The 9665-nt window shown below is 40.7% G+C and overlaps 1 long non-coding RNA gene across 1 annotated transcript; it reads right to left on the bottom strand.

Annotated features, from left to right (window-relative positions):
• Positions 1-417: 417 nt before the first annotated feature.
• Positions 418-9664, bottom strand: LOC110303930. Its single transcript, XR_002378980.2, has 3 exons — positions 8525-9664; positions 3696-3883; positions 418-2273 (listed from the first exon to the last, which is right to left on the bottom strand). It is a non-coding gene; the product is annotated as an uncharacterized LOC110303930 (long non-coding RNA).
• Position 9665: the final 1 nt, after the last annotated feature.

The raw sequence follows: 9665 nt of genomic DNA, 5'->3' as shown, positions 1-9665 counted from the left end.
TTGGGAGTCCTGAGAAAGAAAAGGAAAGAGAAAATTTATACATATACATACACACTGAGTGGAGGAGGCAAAAGGTAGACTATAGCAACTTCATACATACATGTATACACACAAACATACATATATGCATACATGCATAAAATATATGTACAGACAGACACACATACACAGATATAGACATAGTCACACATTGAATGTCTGGAACAAAGCTCCAGCAAGCAGGCTCCAAGCATTTCGCACATACACACATGTACATATATATACGCAGTTGGTGAATGGAGCAAGCTCCAACACAAGCCCTGACAAGCTTTACATATAGACATACATAGAGATCTGGTGGAATAAAGTTCCAGCACACTCCTATACATACTTTCCATGAATACATATATACACATATACATACGTACACATAGTTGATGGATGGAAGGAACAATGTTCCAACTTTATTCCTTATCATATGGCATACATATCCCAGCAAAATCTTTCAAGCAGTATAAAATTACAGTGTAATTATGATCTAGTTTTCTTCCAGGAAATGACTATGAAGAAACAGTGTGTTCCCCAATACCTTTACAAGAAATAACGTTAGGTAGCACAGGTTAAAAGAAATTATTCCTAAGAACCTACATACATTCATAACTAAGCAACTTGCTATAGATTAACACAGTGTAAGTAAGCAAGACAGTTTTCTCAGCCAGTTTCTCTTACTGGCAGGCAGTGATTTGTGGTTACAAAGAAAAGACCAAATATTTTCTTATAAGAATCTTAAAAGAAACAGAAATCTCAATTTTTATATAGAAATCATTCAGACCTACTTTAAATCCTCAGAATGCGTATCTCCTCACCAGCAATTCTTATTAAATCATGTCAGAAAAGGTGAAAGCAAAAACATGTATTTTTGGAATAGCCTACCAATAACTGACCCAATTTGAGATTCATTCCATGGGCAAGCACCAATCCCTAACACTATTAATGATACTCTGTTATACTTGCAGACAGGAGTCTAGCATGGCTGTCCTCTGAGAGGCTCCACCCAGTAGCTGATTCAGACAGATATAGACACACAAAGCCAAACTGTGAATGGAGCTTAGGGACTCATGGGAGAATAGGCGGAAGGACTGTGGGTCCTGATGGGGATCGAACTCCACAAGAAGACCAACAAAGTCAACTAACCTGGACCCTTGAGGCTCTAAGAGCCTCAACTTCCAACCAAAGAACATACACTGGCTGGACCTAGTTCTTCCAGTTCACAGCTTGGACAGCCTGGTCTTCATGTGGGTCCTGAACAATAGGAATGGAAACTATCCCAAAAGCTGCTGCCTGTATGTGAGATATGGTCTTCTAGCTGGGTTACTTTGTCTGGCCTCGGTGGGAAAGGAAGCACCTAGCCTGGCAGAGACTTGAAGTATCAGGGTGGTGGGATACCCAAGGGGACTCTCACCTGCCTAGAAGAGAAGGAGATGGAGAATGGAGGAAGGATTGTGGGAGAGGGTGACCAGAAAGGGGGAAGTGAGAGGGATATAAAGTGAATAAGTAATAAATAAATAAATAAATAATTGGTAAGAAAGAAAGAAAGAAAGAAAGAAAGAAAGAAAGAAAGAAGGAAGGAAGGAAAGAAAGAAAGAAGGAAAGGAAGGAAGGAAGGAAGGAAGAAAGAAAGAAAGAAAGAAAGAAAGAAAGAAAGAAAGAAAGAAAGAAAGAAAGAAAGAAAGAAGGAAAGCATCAGTCCAGCCTCAGTGTGAATCATCAGTCAGTGCTGCGGTTGTTCTTGTTCCCTTACCATAAAAGGTCTCTAGCTTAACAAATAAAAGTGTGCCTTTCTGAACTTCAAATTGTTCCCTAAGATTTTCTACACTGGAGCCTGTAGCAAAAGCATCTTAACCTAGCTTTACTAACAATTTTATTTTTCCAAATGCTTTCCAAGGGTGGTTGTCATAACTTACAATCTATGTCTCTAGATTCTTTCCTAGGGTGGTGTTGAATCAGTAATCTCTTCCAGCAGCAATGCCTGAAAGGAATCAAGCATTGTTGTTGTGAGTGCCAGAGATACTGCCCAGTGAGAGTCTGGAAGCCTCTTTAGAGTTTTCTTAGATTAAGAGAGATATGAGGGCAGCAAGCAGAGCAGAACTCCATTACAGCATGAAGTACTCAGGACACGTGATCCTCGGGGTCCTTCCCTACTGAGGAAAATCCAGCATGGCTGTGGTAACCAGTAGACTACATTCCATGAGTTTTAAAACCATTTCTTGTGCATGACCATGGCCCTCAACAACCTGGAGGTAAAAATCCCAATGAACCATAGTGTCTTTCTGACTTAGGATCAGTGAGCTAATATATCTGGGCTATTGTAAACAGGCTACGAAAACAAAACAAAACAACAAGAGAAATATAGGCTAATGATTTGAATAGACATGTTGTCAAGAACACGTTTGGACTGAATATTGACACAAGATACTGAACATCCTAAGTATTATTGAGATGAGAGTTGAAACTATAAGGCAATGCCACTACACACTTACTGGAAAGTCCAAAATTAAATTACAGATACTTGTGAGAATGTAAAATGTTCTACATAGGAAAACAGTTTAGAGTCTCTGAAAACATTAAGTGCTACTGACCAAATGTCCCAGACATCACACTCCTACATATTTACTCAAAAGATAAGAAAGCATATGTCTGTGCAAAGATTTCTGTGAATGTTCATAGCATTGTTGTTCATAGGAGCCAAACGCTGGAAATTATAATGTTCAACCGTTGTCTAAAGAAACCGTGTTTCAGCTACATATTAGGATAGTTGTCAAAAACAAAAAGATATGGAATTCAGTGGATCACAAGTTAGGACACAATGAGACCTTATCTAAATAATAAATGAACAAACAAACAAATAAATCTTAACTCAATATGCAAAAAATCTATATGATGGCCCAGGATATCTGTCTGTGGCTAATGGCAAAATCACTTCTTGCCTCTAGTATCTAGCATCACTCCACACTAGATGGGGAGATAAAATATTCATTAGTAGTAATTCAGCAGGCTTGATCAGAGAGTCCTCATATTGCGTGAATGAATTTACTACCATGGTTTATATTCTTGGATCTCAAAATAATTATGTAAACTAAGTCAAACAAGAGAAAAAATGTAATTTGTCTTATTTCCATTTGTATAAAATTCTATAAAATGCCCATGTATTGGTGACCTTTATATTGCTGTGACAAAACACCATGACCCAGCCAACTTGCTAATGAAATTAATTGAGCTTATGGTTTCAGAGGGTCAGAGTCCTTGATGGCAGAACAAAGGCACGGCAACAAGAACAGCTGAGAGCTTGATTCACCTGCAGGAGGCAGAGGAGCACACTGGGAATGAGGAAGTGTTTGAAGTCTCCAAGCCTGCCCATGTGATTCATTTCCTCCCAGAAGGCATACATCCTAATCCATTATCGAGGTGGGGAGGAAAGAATTCAAAACTATGTGCCTGTAGGGGTTATTCTCATGCAAACCACTGCATGTGAATTCATCTGTAGTGACAAAATGATTGGCAGCTGCCTGTGTACAGAGAAGTCACTGACACTGAGTGTAAACATTCTGGCCAGCCCTGGCAGAGATTAACACAGGCCATAGAAGGAAGAGAGCTCCTGATCCCAGGCTCTTCAGTGGTGCTCAGCTTCGTAATGACAACCTCAGTGTGGTATTCACCGCTTTCTCTCTTCAACCCAAGGTCTGCAACCCGGTGCCAAGAAAATTAAGATCTCAGCTTCACAACTTTCGTGGTACACAATCAGTTCTTTAGCTTGTTCTTTAGCTTTAGAACAGGTCTTCATAACTTTTATGAAGATGTTTTTATTTTGCAGGCTAAGTTTTAAATACTTTTGAAGTTGTAAAATCTGCTGAAAATAAAGAATAGATTAAAGAGGGCAAAAAAAAATGAAAGCATTCAGAAAAACAAGATGATATAAGTTTCTATAAGTCTATAAACAAGTAACTCACTTAATTACTAAATTAAGGAACAGCTTTACAAGTTAGAAAGCACTTAATGTTTAAATAAAGAACTCAGTGAATCTATTATAAAAGTTTTAAATATATTGATTTTTTTCTTATAATGGGCTTAATGGTTGAAAATATGATTTTAGTTTTTCTAATAATACAAATAATAATTTATCAATTTGCAGTCACTCCATAATAGATTAGTTAAATATATCTTAGGTACAAATCTATAATTTTTTATACATAGGATAACATATAATCCTTTTAGAGATAGCATGGATTCTGGGATTATGTAGAGTCTTTTAAAAGTTTCTGTATTAGATTGGGGAAGAGTGAGACAAAAGTGACTTTAAAAAAGACATTCACAAAAATAAAGATATTCACAATAATTTATCCAAAAAGAACTGTGGAAATGTAGGAGAGGTATAATATTAAATATACTTAGAGCATCATGGCTATCTGCAGTTCCTTCCCTTGATGCTAAGAAAGGTGTGACTCCTGAATGGGAGAGTGAGTATCAAGACTCTATTGAGGAATGACCAATACAGGGACTTTGTGACTTAAAAATATTAGTGTCACTACTTAGAGGCTGCAAGACCATGGGCTGTTGACTAAATCCATGTGTGCCTCTACTTCTTTATTTAGCTCTCTCAGATTAGTGAGATAATAAACAGAAAGAAGGTGCTCAGGATAATATCTAATAACTAAAAATACTCAGAAGGTGGATGTTGATTTATAAATAAAGGCAAGTTGGGCTGAAGCTCTGAAGATCAGAGGAAATGACTCATGACAAAGCTTTGACCAGAGGGAGAATGCTGGCAACTGGCTTTCATGTGAGTCCTGATAAGGCACGTAGGAGAGAATTCTACAACCTGGAGGCCCTCCCAGGCTAGGCTTCTCTGTCTGAAAGCATAGTCATTAGTTACACATGACTAAGAACTACGAGAAAACTCTACGCAGAGGACTGCGTAACCATGTAACTGTGTAAGACCACATAATTTATAAAGTAACCTAAACTAAAAGTTTAATTCCATAGTTTGTGCTACCCACATCTTAACTGCTCAATGGCTGCAAGTGGTTGTTGTCTATTATACTGAACAGTACAAATGTAAATACTTCTTTCTACAAAGTTGTCTTCAAAAGGCAAGACTCATGGCAAGCTTTAAACTAAAAGAAATTCTCATTCAAGTGAATTTTCCTTGTAGTCTTTATCTTTTTTTTATTTTACAGAGGCCAAGACTGAAACTATTAGCCAAAACTCCAAGCAATATCAAGCTGTTTATTGTATTATTTATCACTGTTTATAGCAGTACACGTGAATGCATTTGGAGAGTTTTTAGGAAGAAGGTTGTCTGGCCTTGCTTTTCTTGACAAGCTTCTGAATTCTATCAGTAGCTCCAACATCTCTGTAATTTTTCTGATCTGGTTATTAACGTGTAATTCATACTCTCCTCTTTTTCTCTACGTCCTCTTTCTCTGAACTGGAGGTTGGGAGGAAAGCGACATTCCTAAAGTGATCATTATTGTGGTAGCAGCTGGTTCTTAACAGGCTTGGTTTTGTGACAGGGGAGACAGGATCTGTTTCTGTGGTTGCAATCCCCTAATTTTATTCCTAATAGATCACAAGTGTGGGGATAAAGCAAGGTGACATGCTGTCACGTCTGTGGGACGATGCTTTAGAATACGCTCGGAAACATCTCACAGTAGCAATGTGCAGCCAATGCTTTTACTGTCATTAGTTAACAACTCAGCCCACGAGCCTCCCACTATTCCATGACCCACATTTCATCCATGGTCTGCTGTTTTTCTCCCGCAGTGTTATTTCCTGAGCACAACCCAGAGCTTACGAGTCCCCACAGCAGAGAGCTCTCTGTTCTGACCTCCCTGAACAGGCAGTTTCACCTGCTGGGCTAGTTTTTTTCTGCTACCTGGTCAATCTGTTAAGCTTTGAACAGGAGATTCCTGGACACCCTTGCAGAAAACAGATGGGGTTTGGTGATTACTTTAGCCTGCTGCAACTTTAGAATTGAGACTGCAAGGAAGAGGTGCAAATCTTCTGTTCATAAATAACCAAATCCGTGGGCATTTTACAGAGCACTCTGTGTAGTGCAAAGGGAATTAATGTGCCACATTTCACCCTTGGCACACTTTCCGAATGAATTGTTCAAAGCGAAGTTATATTAGGACAAATAGAAATGACGACGAACACCAGATGTAGACTTTTAGTTAATATTTATGCAACACCCAAAGGGAAGATGGGATTGCACAATAAACTAAAAATGTCTTAGGAAAAGAAGGAAATCTTTACCCCCGAGGAACTGGCACCACAAAGGTATGAATTATACAACAAAGGCCCCGGGAATGCAGAACAAATGTAGGCTAGGTCTGGTTGACTATAAAATGGAATTCATTGAGGAAGTGGTAAGGTAGCAGATGTGTAAGACCTACTCAGGAAAATAAGGGCTTAGCACTTTGGTTGGGGGGGTGGTAAACTTGTGTCGAAGGTAGAAAGCTTAAGACAACCAGCCCAATTTCCTTCAACTGTGGACAGCTGCAGTAGTTTTAAATAAACGATGTATAAATTCAGAACTGAGGCAGCAGCAGCCTCCCCCACACCGGACAAATGCACCTAAATAAGCTAAAAGGAGCTCTGTGATCATAAATGACCCCCAGGGGTAGTGATGGCATATTTAATTGAATTTTCCCTCTGGAGTTGTTTGAGAAAGGTAGAAAATGCAAGCAGTGGTTGTTTCTCAGACCTTCAAGAGCAATTCACAAGAGCCCATGGCTTAATTCACAGGAAGGATACACAGACCCACGTTAAAGTATAATAGCATTTTTTGTTACAAAAAACTGGATTTTTTTTCAAGCACAGCAGGATGTCCAGTCTGCTGTCTATTAAGAATCTCAAGATGTACCATTTTATGGCATGTCTCAGTTTCTGAGGCTTTCAATTCAGAGGGGCTGGATGGTTGTAGAAGAAGCCACACTTAATGTTTTTAAAACTATCAGACCTTTGGAATGGAGAAATGCTCACAAGATTTTAGCTCTCTGAACCCAAAGCTTTCTAGTAGTTTTATGCCCATAAGTCTTAGGAAAGAAGCTGTCCTTGTGCGACTTCCTACCATGGATCTTCCCGAGGAAGTGATGCACTCAAGAAAAGTCACCCTTCTTCCCTCCGGCTTTGGCATCTTTAACATAGACAACAATTTAGTTCCTTCTTCCTGATGAATATTTGTGGATTTTCAGCTCTTCTATAATCACACTTAAATACTCTTATTGTTTACTTGTTTAACCTTTTTTAGAAGTTTCTTTTACAATGTTCAGATGCTATAGGCTCTGGGCACTATGTGGATAAGGTGACAAGCTTTATGAAGCTTGAATGGAAATTCAAGGGATTAGTTAATAAACTGATGTGTGCCTATCACCAGGCAGTGGTGGTGGTACAGGCCTTTAATAGCAGCACTCTAGAGGGAGAGTCAGGTGGATCTCTGAGTTTGAGCTCAGCTTAATCTACAGAGTGAATTCCATGACAGTCAGAGCTACACAGAGAAACCTTGTCTCAAAAAAAAATCAAAACTCCACAAACAAACAAACAAGCCGACAAAGATACTTAGAAGAAAGTGATAAAGGATGATGGGAAAGAGGTGTGTGTGTGTGTGTGTGTGTACTTTATAAAATACAAGAAAGAATTTTTGAAGAAATACCATTTGAAAGATAGTGGAAAGTAGCCAAAGATTGTCTGGGGAGAAAACAGTTCCAGGAACGAGACAAAAGAAGGCTCCAGAGAAGGCATACACAGATGAACACGTTGGGAAGAGGGGGAGGACCATATGAGCCAGAATAAGAGAGTTTTATTCTGTGTGCACTGCACATGCTTAAGTGGGATGATTGAACTTAAAGCTGCTTGTCTGGAGCCTCAGGTAAATGCTTGGAGCAGGGGCGGTAGGTGTAGAAGCGAGACCATTTACGAGGCCATCTGATTAGTTTGTGCCGGAGATACTAACGCTCTGTGGATGTGATGGGTGTAGTTTGGTGATAGCTCGGACTAAGAGTGGAACAGTGTGGGTGTAATGGTATGTATTTTAGAGAGGGGTGTCTAAGTATTAGTTAAAAGATGACGTTGGAAATCATAACAGCTAACTTATTGCACTTACCAGTCCCTCTCTGGAAGCTTTATTTACATGGAAACTCACCTAACCAAAGTAGTATTTATAAATGAGGGGTAAAGGAGGTTATTGGCCCCAACTTACTCAAATAATGAATAGCTGAATTGATACTCAAACCTAGGTATCTGACTTAAGTATTTATTCTTCCCCCAGTGCCCCAGGATCCAATATCAATACATAAGCTCAGGAGAAGGTCAGAGAGGAGCCAAATGGAGCAACTGATATGATTTTTAAAAACACTTTTAAAAATACGTTATACCGGGGAGCACTGAAGAACAGGAATCACCATCTTTAATATATTATTTGAGAACTTCCTACGTGCTCATAATATTTTGATCAAATCACAATTTGCCTGTTGGAGGTTGAACACACATTTGTCAGTTTCCAAACGGTTTCTTTGTGAAGTCAGACATCCTTATTCTGCAGGCGTTCAAACTTTTCAGATCGCTGCCACATATCCGGGGAGTCCACTTTCCTTATTATCTTTGAAGAGCTTGCTGGTTAGGTGCAAAAGGGGAAGTTTGAAGTCAGCCCTGCAAGGACGTGTTTTCTGTGCCCTGTAGCTTCCCCGCAGCAGGGGGCGCTGCAGTCGTGTTCATCAATAGTCCAAGGGAGCGACCAGGCCAGTCAGAAAGGGAACCAGGCAGGAAGGGGGTGTGGCAGACAGCTCTCGGATCTCTTTGGTCATGCAACTTTAGTACCCAGCGCTCCTTCTGCCCAGACCATTCTTCTGCACCGTATTTCATCATGTTGGATGCCTTCCATCCAGTCTTGCATCCGGGCGGAAAGGAAAGGGCATTAGCTTTCCGCTCTGCTGGGTTTAAGGATGCCGTTGTAGAGGGTTTCATTAGCGTGGTCTCTTCTATAGTCTCAGAGTCAGCTTGACAGCCCTGAACCACTAAAGACACCCATCCCCGCGCAATTTCTGAGGAGCGCGTGTGTGTTTCTTACCTTCTTGCCTCTCCTCTTTCATTTCCTGGATCCCTTTTCATGATCTTACTGCGGGGCACGCGTCTTTCCACTAATATTAATGTCGACCGTCACGGCGTGGCCTCGGAGAACTCTCTCCTAAACGCTGCTTCCCTGGCTCTTCAACAGGCCCTTCCATCCCAATTCAGCTCACGTATCGAGCGCGCGCGGGGCAATAGATCCTTAGTGTCAACCGAGGCTGCCAGCGCTCTGTAAACCTGTTCTACCTCTCCGCGTCCCGAGAAGTCTCTCCAGCTGACCAGTCTTTTGCCTGACAGCACTTGGCACCAGACGCTTGGCTTGCGATCTAGAGCGTGCAAAGCGCCTCCCAGCACCACTGGGCAAACCATTGACTCCTCCTGTCGCCTTTCTCCTCCATCTCCGAGAGCCCAGGGCGCACTCTAGCTATCGTTTTGGGCAATCTTCCAAAAGCCATCTTTGTCCTGGGGTTTAGGGGAGGCTTTCCAGAGTCAAAAAGAAGGTGAAGGAAGACGAAGAAGAGAGTGGGGCCAGAGGACGAGGCTGGAGCCGCTAGAAGAGTGGG

The sequence above is a fragment of the Mus caroli genome, chromosome 10 (assembly GCF_900094665.2).
Source record: "Mus caroli chromosome 10, CAROLI_EIJ_v1.1, whole genome shotgun sequence".
NCBI lineage: Eukaryota > Metazoa > Chordata > Mammalia > Rodentia > Muridae > Mus > Mus caroli.
Note: the sequence above shows the minus strand (reverse complement) of the source record. Positions and strands in the feature narration are given on the sequence as shown.